The sequence below is a fragment of the Alosa sapidissima genome, chromosome 20, assembly GCF_018492685.1.
Source record: "Alosa sapidissima isolate fAloSap1 chromosome 20, fAloSap1.pri, whole genome shotgun sequence".
In the NCBI taxonomy this organism is placed as follows: domain Eukaryota; kingdom Metazoa; phylum Chordata; class Actinopteri; order Clupeiformes; family Clupeidae; genus Alosa; species Alosa sapidissima.
The window spans coordinates 25,282,490-25,296,386 of record NC_055976.1 but is presented as its reverse complement, the minus strand read 5'-3'; positions in this window follow the sequence as shown (position 1 = coordinate 25,296,386).

Here is a 13,897-nt window from a genome sequence, read left to right as displayed (position 1 = left end):
GGCATCATTAAAGATAGGCACAAAAGAACAAACTTCTTGTTCCTCCCACCCCACCTGGCATGCCTCTATCCCCCACTAGTGGAGCTCGCCCCACACTTTGAGAACCCTTGCATCTCCTCATTTCTAATAAAAGGTCTTCATTTTGAATAGGCCTATGACTGAAGCCTGTCAGGAATTTGAAGAAGGGGGCGTGGACATTTTTGCAACTGGTGTTGTAGTTGACACTCAACAGCATGTCTGAGCATTTGGCCCTGACTCAGATATACAGGGAAAGACAAGATAAGGCTCCCCACTGAGGACATAAAAGGAAGACATGCACAGTCTCTGAAGACTTAGTGTAGTGTTCACAGATAAGAGTCCCATGGCTCTGCAGTTCATGTATGTGTGTGCTTCTCTGTGTGGGTATAAAATGCAAATACTTGCTGTTTTTAAGATATCATATGAGAATCTTTGAGTCACAGTGTACCACAATGCAGCATTCTCATCCGGTCGAAATGACAGAAATAACAGATTTGTGTCATCTGTACACCCACATGCCTTCTCGCAGCAGCTGAAAGTGACAGGGTAATAACTGTTACCATCATCCAAATCATATATTTCCCTCGGATAGCACTTTTCATTGCCTGTATGTATGTTTCATCACGTTGACTATAAAACAAAGGCATTGACTGCCATCATTGCTGCCATCATTGCCTCAAATAGACTGAATGCACTATTTGGACCGAGAGTGAATGTGTGTGTGTGTGTGTGTGTGTGTGTGTGTGTGTGTGTGTGTGTGTGTGTGTGTGCGCGCGCATGCATGTACAGGCACAAATGTGTGTGTTTGTGTTTGATGGCAAGATCTGAGGTGGATGGCAAAGCTCTCTCTATCATTAAATGACTGAATACCAATGTGAATTTTAATGAACAAAATCTACAGGATCCAAGTGTTTTTTTGTTTTTTTTTTGCGCTTAATGAAGTGGAGATACAATAAACAGGTTATTGGAGGAGCCAGATGTATTAAAAAAAAATAAACATACACATTTTGTGCATAATGGCCTCACAGAATTATGGCTGTGCAAGAGAGTGAATGCCTTATCCCTTCCAATGCGTTGCTTTTACAACTACCCCATCTTTCTTTTATATGGCAAACCCTCCTTCGTGTCTCTTTATGGGAGATTGAAATTGAAGATAGATAACTGACAGATGCAGCAATTTAGTCCTCAAAAATGTAGGCCTATCTTCTCTGCAGATTTTTCCGAAATCTTCAACGTACCAATGCACCCACCCACTGCAAAAGACGAGGCATCTCCTCAGCTTGCATGAAAACTAAGTAATGAACTGCGACAAAGTGATAGGAGCTGTGGGGTCATAATAGCAATTTAGGTGTGGGGAGGAAATTGCTTTATGAGGAGAATACAGGCAATCATTTGAAATCAGCAGCTGTGTGATAGCGAGTACATTAACAACAATGAGTTCTTGTTCTGCAGGCGACGTCGGGGGGGGAAAAAAACACTCAATTAGACGCCTGGATTAGACGTTAATTAAGAACCTCCACCACCCTGGTAAAACGTGCAACCCTAAAAGTTAAGTGAGTACAAGGCTATTACACAGCCCATGCTGTACAGTACCTCAGTGCTAATTTAAGCATCACAAGATGATTACCAGACAGGAGACGAAGATGCTGAGATAGGGCAGTAATTGTGGTGGAGCTATCTGTGAGAGAGGACACACTAACACTTGTTAATAGATTTGTGGAGGGTAACTTTAATCTGTTGGGGAGAAATATTTTCAAGGGGTTGGTTGGTGATTTTCCAAGAGCTAAATCAAGAAGTCATGAAATTAAGGTCACAAATAGCTGATTTAAAGCAACAGTATGCCGCAATCTGTTGTTTTTTTCTAAGGTCTGTTTTGAAAGGCAATTAGTTTTATTATCACCTTCAAGTTCAGGGAACAAATATGAAATACTGTCATGAACTGTGTCTCTTTAGATAAAATCATCTGCTAACTGAATAAATGCAAGTAACTGGAATAATATGCTCCCTATTAACACTATACAGAATGCTATGAGACCAAAAAAAGAGTGTATAAGAAGTGACAGGGGCTGTGAAAAATATTTACCATTTCTAAACAACAGCTTGTTCATGCGGATACACTTCATGTGTCCTTGAACCTCTCTTCTATATCTCCCCTCCCCTTCTCTGCTGCCACCAAGCACACAGTCCAATCTATCAGACGTAGGATGGGAGCACTTTATAAATAATTCCTTCACATAATGAGGCTATGAACATGTGTGCCATACTGAATGAATAATCAAGTCCCTCCATTCTAATTAAAGCAGACTGAGTCTATACTGGTTGTGGGAAACAGAGTTCACAGGTGTTTTTGTTGTTGTTGTTGTTAGTGGTGGTGGTGTTGCCCACCCCCCATCGCCCATCCCCCACCTCCCTAAGGCCATGCTGCAGGGAAGAATAATGCACCACACCCAAATGAGTCATTCAGTTGTCAAGAGCCCATCCAGAAGAAGTGGTGATGTCATCCTCATCAGACGGACAGACTGTGGCCTTATCGCCAAGGCCCCGTCATTAGCATCACCATGGCCGTGTGTGTGTGTTGTGGTTGAGCTCTCAGAGTGATTAGCAGAAGAGGCTCTGCTATTTGGATATGCATGGCTCGTAGCATGCCCTGAAGGAGTGGTGTCTGGGAGAAATAAGCCGGAGAGCATGCTAACAACTGCTACATAAAAAAAGCCCAAATCCCTCACAAATCACAGGAACAATAACTTGGAACTACACCCAGGACAGTGTGATGAGGAATTAATTGGTTATCATGAAAATGTATTTGTGAACAGCAAATAATTAGGCAAGCAGTGGATTAATGAAAACTAACCATGGAGAACACATATAATTTCTCAGAGGACGTGTTGCCATGGAATCCAGCAGGCAAACTTTTAATGCTTTGTCCAATGTATATTCAACAGTTAATCTGTCTATTTTCTGAATTGTATTACATCAACTCATGGTTTCTTAGACACTAAAGTGTTGTCAGTGTCCTCATGATAAGTCACAGGGGTGAGTAGGTCATTGCTATGCATCACACTTTGCAGTAAAATAATAAGCTGTGATATTCAGAACCTTAACTGCCAGCCCTGAATCGTCTGTCCACTCTCTACAAATACTCCCTACAGAATAAGTGATGTGCTTTTTTTTCTCAATCAAGGACAAGCTTGTGTTACTATGTATATCTACAATGGTAATGTAGCCTTAAGAAATATGATATAAATAAATATACACTCCTGTGTGCAGTAGCTAAAACTCAGCAACTATCCGCCGTGTCCTAGTGAGTGAGGTGCCCCCTGCCTGCCTCATCTACTCCACAGCCCTGTTTTATAAAAGATGACTCGTGGGATCTGTTCCATTTTGCTATGAGATCCACTGGGGAGTAGGAGGAGGGATTGAGGAGTAGATACTAGGCGAGGCCATGACGGACGGTGAGAGTGGTGATGAAAGTGGGCTCTAACTTGGATTAAGTCGTCATTGGAAAGCGTCAGGGATGAATTGTTTCTTGGTTTCCCTCTCGCCTCATTCTGTCTCACAGGCTTCAAGCGCCCGTCTCACAACTTGTTGACATTCACGGATTTCAAAGTGGAACATTTGAGATCTTTGAAACCGATCATAACAATCTTGTTCACTCACAAACCCAGTTGAAGCTTTAGTTTTTTGGAATCTAACTGAGCGTGGAAAGAGTTAAAACAGGCTCTAAAGGGTCGTGACAAACGTGTCACTGCCTGTTGTCTAGACAGGAAGGACACTCCCTCCGCTGTGGTTACAACATCCAGGCGCACTCTGGCCCTTGCAACCTGAGGAGCCGGAGGGCCTGTTTGTGTACGGCATGTTTCTAGGGCAGTCTTATCAGTCACATCCAGTAGTTCATTTCGTCCAAGTTTTTAATTTACTTGTGGACCTACCATCGCTATGGCTATATTACAGATTCTAATAATTTTACATAGCCATGTTGTTTTATTATTATTATCATGCTAGGTCACGTATAGCATTCCATTCTCAGGCAGACTGGTATAAACAATAACTCCAAGAGAGCATTATGATGACAGTGACCTGTTATACTGTATTTTTTTTTGTAAGTGGTCGGCTGTCAGCCATGCTTTACAATAGTATGTATTTTTACATCTGCCTTTGCTGAAAAGCAAGGTCATATCTCTGGTTACGGTGAGTCAACATGTGAGTCACAAAGGACTTTAAAAATAAAGGGCATTATTGTATTGGTCACTCGTGACCTAGTTCATCCTGTGAGCTCCATCATGCTCCTAGACTTCTATTCATGAAATAATGAATATATAGTGCATGCAGCACTATCATTAAGATAAAGGTAAATCTATGTTTAAACTGAATTACTATTTACACAGCATTATGTTTTCAGTATACTGTTGCAATGGATGATGTGCTGTCAATAATCCTACCAAGATTATGATGATTTTCTTGACAGATTGTCTTGACAAGTTAAGGTGGCAACCCTCAAGTGTAACAGCTCTCAGTTTTGAGCTGGTGCTGTGATTCCATTCCATATGACTTGCTTTTCACTTGATAATATGCAAAGTTTAAAAAAAAAAAAACATGAGGCAAGTGCATTCAGAACATGTTCTTGTTTATGATGTTGGAGATGAATCTTGAGAGGGGGGCTTCTGAGCTGTCCATACAATAGAATCTCCCATTAGAATCTCCCACTAGAATATTCTCCCATTGAAAATTCCATTATGATCAAAAAAGGCACAGACATTGTGAGGCAATGATGGGAAATTACTTTTTCTCTCTGCCCAGTCATCCATGTTTCATTTCTTTGATACCATGTGAAGTATGGGTCATTGAGAACATAAAACTCTCACACTTCAGACAAGCTGTGGTGCAAAGAAGTATTGCACAGTTTCCAGTTCATCAGACTTGACACTCAGTCTTTCTGATGAGAGTAAAAACTTGTGCTGAGAGGAAGTCTCTGGTAGCACGCCTGTAGATTATTTCTTTATTTCTGAGTATTTATTTATTTATTTATTTATTTATTTATTTATTTATTTATTCCAGTGATCTCTGACTCGATGGAGACAGCGCCTCTGTTGATTCAACAACATGTCAAATGAATAAAAAGAAATGGTTGACGGCCGGTCAAAAAATAAACCCCGGATATTTCCAAATACTCCAGTCCTTTTTACACAGCTCTGTTTTTCAAAAAGACAAAAATAAACTGATACTGATACGGGGGCAAAATCTGTTGCTTCAATAATACGTCAATCATTCATATCGTTCACATTTTTTTTTTTAATCATGTATTGCATTTCTTTAGAAATGAGGAAGTTATGCTTCACCAAAACGCGAAAGGTAATTGTTATATGGACCATTGCTCGCTGTGAAAGCCTGCCACATTCACTGATGTGGATTGCAAGAATGACAGCTAAGTGGATTGAGGTACAATGCTGAAATACTACCTGACCAGATAGCAATAAACATCCAGTCATTGCCCTTGCTCAACACTGTAAACAACCCACCATTGGTTGACAGGTCAGAAGGCCTATATATCCTCAATCATGTCAGGTCACCCCGGTAATACAGTACACTGTCAGAGGTGGTTTGAACTAGTCTTTTTGAACCTGCCAGTGCTTGTGAATAAGAAGTATCTTCCCCTTTAACTTCCCCCCTTCTGAGCTCTTGTGGTCAGGGATGGTAGTATTATGGTATGTCTATTGATATATTATATACAGTATATAATTAGCAGAACATAGAGGAACGCAGGAGAAATACCGCTGGTCAGTACAGATGGCTTCGCATCAGTTTGTTATTTCCGCTGTTATACACCGTGGCCAATGTTTTTCTCTTTGTGTATGTTTTTTTTCTTTTTCAGAAAGGTAATAACAGTCTATCCCTGTTCTCTTTTGTGTATTCCATTTATCATTTGTTCTCACCCCCTGGTGATCTTCCTGTCATTAAAAACGACACACAGACAAAAAGACACATCTGATCCACCCTGCTGTAGCCATTTGCTAACAAGGATCAATCTGCACAATAATGAAGTGAAATCCAAATGACACGCTTTCATTAAATTCCCCTGGCTGGTGAGGACATTTAATCACATTTAAATGTGTACAATTATTGAAACTGAACATTGGGTGCCATGGTGTAGTAATATTGATTCCAACCTGCCTCTTTTCATTTAGGCCAATAGATTTTTTTTTTTGAAAGTAGGTAGTAGCACTGTACAATACTATAAGGTTACAGAACTCATCTGAGGGGGGTTAGAGGGAGGAGTTGGAAAAATGAATGACTAGCACCCAGTCACTTATTAAATCGAGACACCGCTGGGGAGAAAGAGAGAGAGGGGGAGAGAAAGAATCTGTCCGCCAGCTCTGCATAAGGATCAGAGACAAGCCACTGCACACACAACATGGTGTGTTAGGCATCATTTTCTCCTTCTGGGGGAGAGACAGAGACAGTGTGGCAATCACAGAGTCAGCTCAGGCTTTAATGGCATGCATCAGTGAGGGCATTATAAAGGCATTTACAGGACTTCCTCCTTTTACCTGAACCTGCGATGAACCCCCCAGCACCATCAGCACAGAGAGAGAGAGAGGAAGAGATAGTGAAAAGGAAGAAGCACACGTAGATGTAAGACGGAAGAGGTGGGGAGGGGAGAAAACAGAGAGAGAGAGGAAGCAAGCGTGGAGAGTGGAAAAAGGCAAAGAAGAAGAAAAAAGAAAAGAGCGATAGAGAGAGGAGAGAGAGAGATGGAGAGAGAGAGGGAGAGAGAGGGGGAGAAGGAGAGAGAGAGGGAGAGAGGGGGAGAAGGAGAGAGAGAGATGGAGAGAGAGAGGGAGAGAGAGAAAGAGAGAGAGGGGGAGAAGGAGAGAGAGAGGGAGAGAGAGGAGAGAGAGAGATGGAGAGAGAGAGGGAGAGAGAGAAAGAGAGAGAGAGGGAGAAGGAGAGAGAGAGGGAGAGAGGGGACACAGTGATGCACACATTAAGGGCACATTATGATGGGAGATGAGATGTGGGCCTTGAAACCTAAGAGGGTCTCCAGTGTCCTGCTCTTTTCGGTCTTTGTGCGGGGAGGGCTGGCGATGTCGCCGTGTGCACTTCAGGCCGTGGCGCATAAGTCAGTCTCCACCGCGGCTGCCATGGCAATTTTCGTCCAGCGCACAGTAAATGTTTTATATAACGTCAGAGGTGGCACTCACACAAGAGGGGAGCATTTAAATGAAAAATTAATGCAAGCAGATGTTTAGGTTTGCATCCCTCATGGCTGTGCACACATTTCAAAAGAGCGAGAATTGATGTAGAAAAAAAAATGGGGGGAAAAAAAAACGTCCAGGCCTTCACCACGCATGATTTAACACGCGTCTCTGGCACATGATAGATGCCGACGACAGGATCCGTATGAATTTACCATCACCGTTCTGTCATCCAGAGCGAAGTTGCCGACCTGACATCCATAAGTGGGGATTTTGGGATATGTCTGTGACACACCCCTACCCTGGCAGCAATGTGCCAGATTAGGCCCAGACCCGTTCCGGAATCTTCCGCTGTCTCGTGACACCCGTCGCCAGCCGCAGAGCTATGAGTGTGTTTTGTAATAGCCCTGGTAATGAGGTGCGGATGCAACAGTGCGGTGACAATGCCATAGGCAAATGGGGGACGCTGGCAGTGTTACCTCTCACAGGGCTGCTTGTCCCTGCTGACAGCCTGGCCAGTGGCATTCAACAGGAAAACATGAACAGAGAGCGGGGGTGGAGGAAGAGGAGGAGGAAGAGGAGGATGAAGAGTTGTAAGCCCACTGCTTGGACTGGAGGAGAGAAAGAAATTTGTCTGCTATCTTGCTTCTCGAACACCCTGCAGTCAAAGAAAATCAGCCGCATTCACGTCTGAGAGCCCTGAGAGGAAAAAAGAAGGTGCTGCAAGCAGTCATTTACCGACGAGAGGTTGGGGTAGCGAGGGAGAAGGAGAGAGAGACAGAGAGAGAAAGAGAGAGAGAGAGCGAAGAAAATCATCCATCCCATAATACTCACCTCTCACTTTCAGTCGGCGCCACACGGTGACGGGGAACGCTGGGAGCCTCAACGCCCACCTCTCCTCTCCTCTCTGCTGGCCCGATCCACCTCAGCTGCTGCTCCGAACTTGATTGCAAGACAGGAGGGGGTGGGGGTGGGTGCAGACACCCAAGGTTAATGCTTCCGATGCGGTTTGACTCATCAATATAAATCACATTTCACTAGCCAGATCACACTCACAGCTGTTTCAGAAGTGGGGGGGGGGGGGGGGGTTCTCACACACACACATTTTTTTGTTAATTCCCCAAATTGTTTATGGGTGATTCTGCATGGGGGGGGTATATTTGATTTAAAAAGCTGTTAAGATCAGTGGAAGTGAAGCCAGATCTTTAATGCTCAGTTAGGCCTATGGATTATAAAAATAAAATGACAGTAGTTGTTAGACTATATAATGCATCCATGGAAGACTGAGTATCAAGCAGCTGCTGAATCTTACATCAAAATCGTTAATTGCCTACGTGGGTGTGTTTTGAGGACATCAACCATATGTACATATTTCACATACCTGAGCTAATTGCAAAGGAGACCGTCTTCTGGTAATTACAGCATATGGCCATTCAACAGTCCTACACAGGACACTAAGAATGGATTCGATTAAAGCAGGTATATTTGAGCAGAAGATTGAACCCAGTTTAATGTGGATGATGGCAGTTTGTTTGACCTTTGCTCTTTTGCCTGCACTCCAGAGGTGAGAATCTTTAGAACTTTGTCTATCTCACACACACACACACACACAAATTCACACACACACACACACAGAGAGAAAGTCAGAGAGAAATATACCTGCAGCTCAGCCTTTCAGCTTAAAACATGTTCTCCCATTACGAGCTTTCAGGGGACTAATCTGAAAGGGTGAAAGGGTTAATGATGAACAAAAAAATGCCTGTACTGTTTTGGCATCCCACCTCCCTCCGCTGACACCCATTATCAACGTCCCAGCCTCATCATTATGACCATCATTATCACCCACGGCTGACACTAACCACACCAGGGTGGTTTGGTTTATGGGACCCACAGCAACAATGCGGCTTCCACCACCAAAGCCTGGCAATCCGTGGCAGGCGCCCCCGCAAGCCCCCCTCACCCCTGTGGCCTTCGCTGCGGCGCTATAAGTTTTCATTATTAATCGGGTCTTGGATCATATCTTCTCCTTCTTCCGTCTTCCTGCTGCCACAGCTCTCCAAGTCCTGGCACACCATAACTCACGTAACTACTCGTGCTTCGCAGCCAAGCCCCCGAGCTTAAGCTGCAGATTAAAGGAGTGAGGTGCCGAGCGATCTGAGGGACCATCAGTATGCCAGCCGGCCGTTCACCACACACACACACACACACACACACACTTACACACACACACACCGACATACACACACACACATACACACACACACACACACACACACACACCCAAGTCTAAGAGAAGTTTCTAGAGGGGAAAATGTGGGCCTTCCCATGCCAAGCAGGTGCAATTAGCCACTTGACACATCCCTTTTCACTGACTGAAGTTGGCCTGGAATTTGAAAGGAAAGATAAGAATCATTATTGCATTTCCTACATGGAGGGAATATTTTTGCTTAGGCCTTATCCAATAAGTGTGAGTGTGTGTGTGTGTGTGTGTGTGTGTGTGTGTGTGTGTGTGTGTTGGGGAGGGGGGGCTGTCCGTAGATGTTTTCTAAAGCGTGGCCATGCGCTCCCCACTCATCAGAGGCTCTTTGTGGAGACACAGGCTGGCTAAATTAAATCAGGCCTACTGAGACTGCTGCTATTTTTGTGGGCGTCATGAGACTGCCAGTCAATCTGGATGGCGCTGCCTATAAAAGAGAGAGAGGCAATCTATGATGTGGTTGTGGCAAGAGAGTACACAGCCAGCAATGTGCTCTCTCCTCTCTCTCCCTCGGTCTCTCCCTCCCTCCCTCCCTCTCTTTCTCCCTGCCTTTCACCCTTTCTTTCTCTCTCTCTCTGTCTCTCTCTCTCTGAAGGGTAGAAGACAACAAACAACTCAAACCTCTTTACTAGGACTTTGCCCTCTCTCTCTTCTCATCTCTCTGCCCCCCCCCCCCACCCACCCACCCATCGACCCACCCACACACACCCACACACACAACCACCCCACCCCCCATACACACAACAAGCAATCACACCTCAATCTAAGATTTTTTAAATACTTTGAGCCCTCACCACGACACACGACATTAACAGGATAATCTCGCCTCCACCCAGCATGCCATTGGAGGCAATGTAGGAGGCTCCACAGGGCACCAGGAAGCCATTATCTGATTCATTATTCTGACTCCTACAAAACGGGGAGAAAGACGAGAAGTCGTATCGAGCCACTCTCTCATCAGGTGCTCACAGGATTGATCGTCTCAGAGGTTATCTCGTTTTTTTTTTTTTTTTTTTTTTTTTCACTCAAGGATCAACCATTTAAAGCATAAATTGTCTTCCCAGGTAGCTTCTCTTAGCTACAGAGGCACATGCGATACCATTGCTTTGCTTTGCGTAGTTTTCACTCTTACCACAAGAGGGGGACACCTGCTGGGAGAGTGTTGCGACTGCAAACGCAGGCTGAATCAAGCTCTGCATTCAGAAGCAGCCTTTTATCAATTAATAAGACACGCTGTGGGACACGATGAGAGATAGGCCTGGACAGCCTCGCGTCGGGCTTTCAGTGAGACTGTCCTGCTTGTTAGTATGCTGAAATGTGCTGGCCACTGTTTGATTCAAGGGAACAAAGACCTCCTGCCCGTTTGCTTGCATATGTAAATATACAATGGGAAGCAGAAGCAGTCCATGCCATAGCAAGTAGAGGAATTAAATGCCATTACTGTTTGCGGAAGTGACCACTGAATTGAAATGTGTAAGCATGGTAGAGACATGTGGAAGAATATTATACAAGGAATGCAGCTCAGGTATACAAAGGTAACCTTTGTGAATACACATTCTCTGGCAGGAAATGCTGTCGTCTGACAACAATTTCTGCAACAGGCCTTCAAGTTTGCATTGCTGCATGTTTGGAGTGGTCTCTCATGGCCAGTTACCATGGTGCTGTTGGGCAGTTCAACGTGTTCCCACTAGGTGGTGACACTTTCCCATTCTAAGTTAACAATGTCTTACAGCTGGGAAAGAGTTATTGCAAGTTCATATTTATAAAACATGTGAGAGAATCTTGTGTCCACGCCTGGCCTTCCGACTGATGTCTCTGAGAGGGATGCGTTCTACATATTACATGTCACAACTATGAATATTGCACACTCACCCAATCAATTTCCCCCAGTGTTCCTTCCCAAGCATCCATTATGAAGGGGTGCCTTGGTTAAATGTGCATACATTTAGTTTCATACCAGATCAACCGTCACTGTCCAGGCCAGTAGAATCACGTTTTCCACTCAACTAGGACCTTATGTTTGTGTTTAGGGAGCTTCACACATAGTGCAGGCTTGTTGAATGGAGAGAACCAAAAGCTCCCAAGTGCCACAAGCCGAAGAGCAAATTTAGGCTTCTCGATTGGAGAATGAACTGTGTTCAATGGAACATTATGTGACCAGGGTAAGCACTAGCCACAAACTACAATGACCCAACTACGCCACCCAGGGACAGGAGGGGGGGGGATCCCACCCCACAATTGTATAAATAGTTTGCCACAAGGAAGTTCGTAGTAGAAACAAAAGGGGAGTAGAGACCCGATTCTCAAGTTCACAAATATATTTTATTCTTATTTATTATTTAATTCTCTAGATGTAAAAGAGACAAAAAAGGCATACAGAATGAAATACTAGCTTGGAGAAGGGTTACCAGGCAGACCAACCACTGGAGGGCAAAGAGACACCCATCACCTGTGCTCTCTTTCTATCTCACGCACGCACACACACCCACACATACACACACACACACACACACACACATACACACACACACACACACACACACACACACACACACACACACACACACACACACACATGGGTATCAACACTCACAGCAAATAAGTAGTGTAAGCACACAATTATGAGTGCACCCCTAAAAAGCCTTGATAAGCATGCAGTGAACGGTGAGGAGGGGAAAGACATAGAAGGCCTGCGCTGCCAGTGGGCCTGATGAGTGGACTCTCCTACACAAGAGAAAGGGCTACAGGATTACATTAGGTGATTGAACCGACACAGTTGGTTTGACAAACAAATACATAACAGCACATGGACCAAAACTAAAGAAACAGACATCCAAACATGACCACACGCGCCAGCTCAAGGCAAGTAAACATCAGCTATGGGAAAAAAGTAAACCAGTGTCGGCGTGTTGAGAGAGTAGCCAATGAACACCAGAGGACAAAACAAGCAAGTTGCAACTATATAAGAGCTGAATACGTATGACAGAGAAGCAGTGGCATTAAGTGGAGTTCCTCCTTGCGCCTGTACGCTAACAACTCATGCTTTTCAACAAGTCATCTTGTACCGAGCCCACGGCTCAAACAGGGGTGGCAAATGGCAAGGCGTTTGCTGGAAGTTCAGCACCAACTATGGAAGCCTGCCAACAACCAGCAATCTAGAGAAAGTAAAATCCAAGAAGCCAGGCCACAAAGAAACATATGTCAAATGAGGAGGTTTGAAGTGTGTGATGTTAATTACTGAGCACACCTACGTAATCAAATTTGGGGTGTAGTCCTCGGCTACATTTCAAATTAATCCAACATTAGTCAAGTCAAGTCAAGTCAAGTTTATTTATATAGCGCATTTCATACACAGAGGTCATTCAATGTGCTTTACATAAACAAAACCAAACAATAATAACAAATAAAAGCATAGAAGGGCAATATAGTCAAAGAATAGTTAAAAGGTAAAGATCATAATAAAAAGAAAACATAAAACACAAGGTAAAATCATTTAAAAATAAAGAATAATTAGTAAGCAAAAACAAAGGCAAAAGTAGTAAAAAAAAGTAATAAAAGACAAGGTAGAATAATTATCAAGGCAGATTCAGAATTTGTAACTCGGTACAGTTAGCAGAAAGCATCTGAGAACAGTTTGGTCTTAAGTCTAGATTTAAAACTGGCTACAGTTGGGGCCTTTTTGATGTCATTCGAAAGTTGGTTCCACAGCTGAGCCGCATAGCAGCTAAAAGCTGCTTCACCATGTTTAGTTCTAACTGTAGGTTTTACTAGCAGGTTTTTCACCTGGGACCTGAGAGGACGCGAAGGTGTGTACTGCTGAAGCATGTCTGACAAGTATTTAGGTCCTGCTCCATTTACTGATTTATAAACAAGCAATAGTGCTTTAAAGTCAATTCTGTGACTTACTGGAAGCCAGTGCAAGGACTTAAGAATTGGAGTAATGTGGTCAGTTCTTGTAGTTTTTGTTAGAATCCTAGCTGCTGCATTTTGTATCACCTGAAGCTGTTTAATAGTCTTTTTAGGAAGGCCTGTGAACAGTCCATTGCAGTAATCAACCCTGCTGGAGATAAATGCATGAATGAGTTTTTCCAAGTCATGCTTTGACATCAGCCCTCTGAGTTTGGCAATATTTTTGAGGTGGTAAAAAGCTGATTTAGTTATTGCTTTCATGTGGCTGTTGAAATTTAGATCACTGTCAATTAATACACCAAGATTTTTAACAGTATCCTTTGCCTTCAACCCTTTTGTGTCAAGGAGAGTGGCAACCCTAAGTCTTTCCTCCTTTTTACCAAATAATTACTTCAGTTTTTTTACAGTTACATAGACTGCAATATATGCAGTAATGACAGGGTACTTTTTTGTTTTCACTGTTTTTAAGCCATGGTGCGCGCATTCATTTAGAAACCCAAATTAAAAGATGGTCGATTCA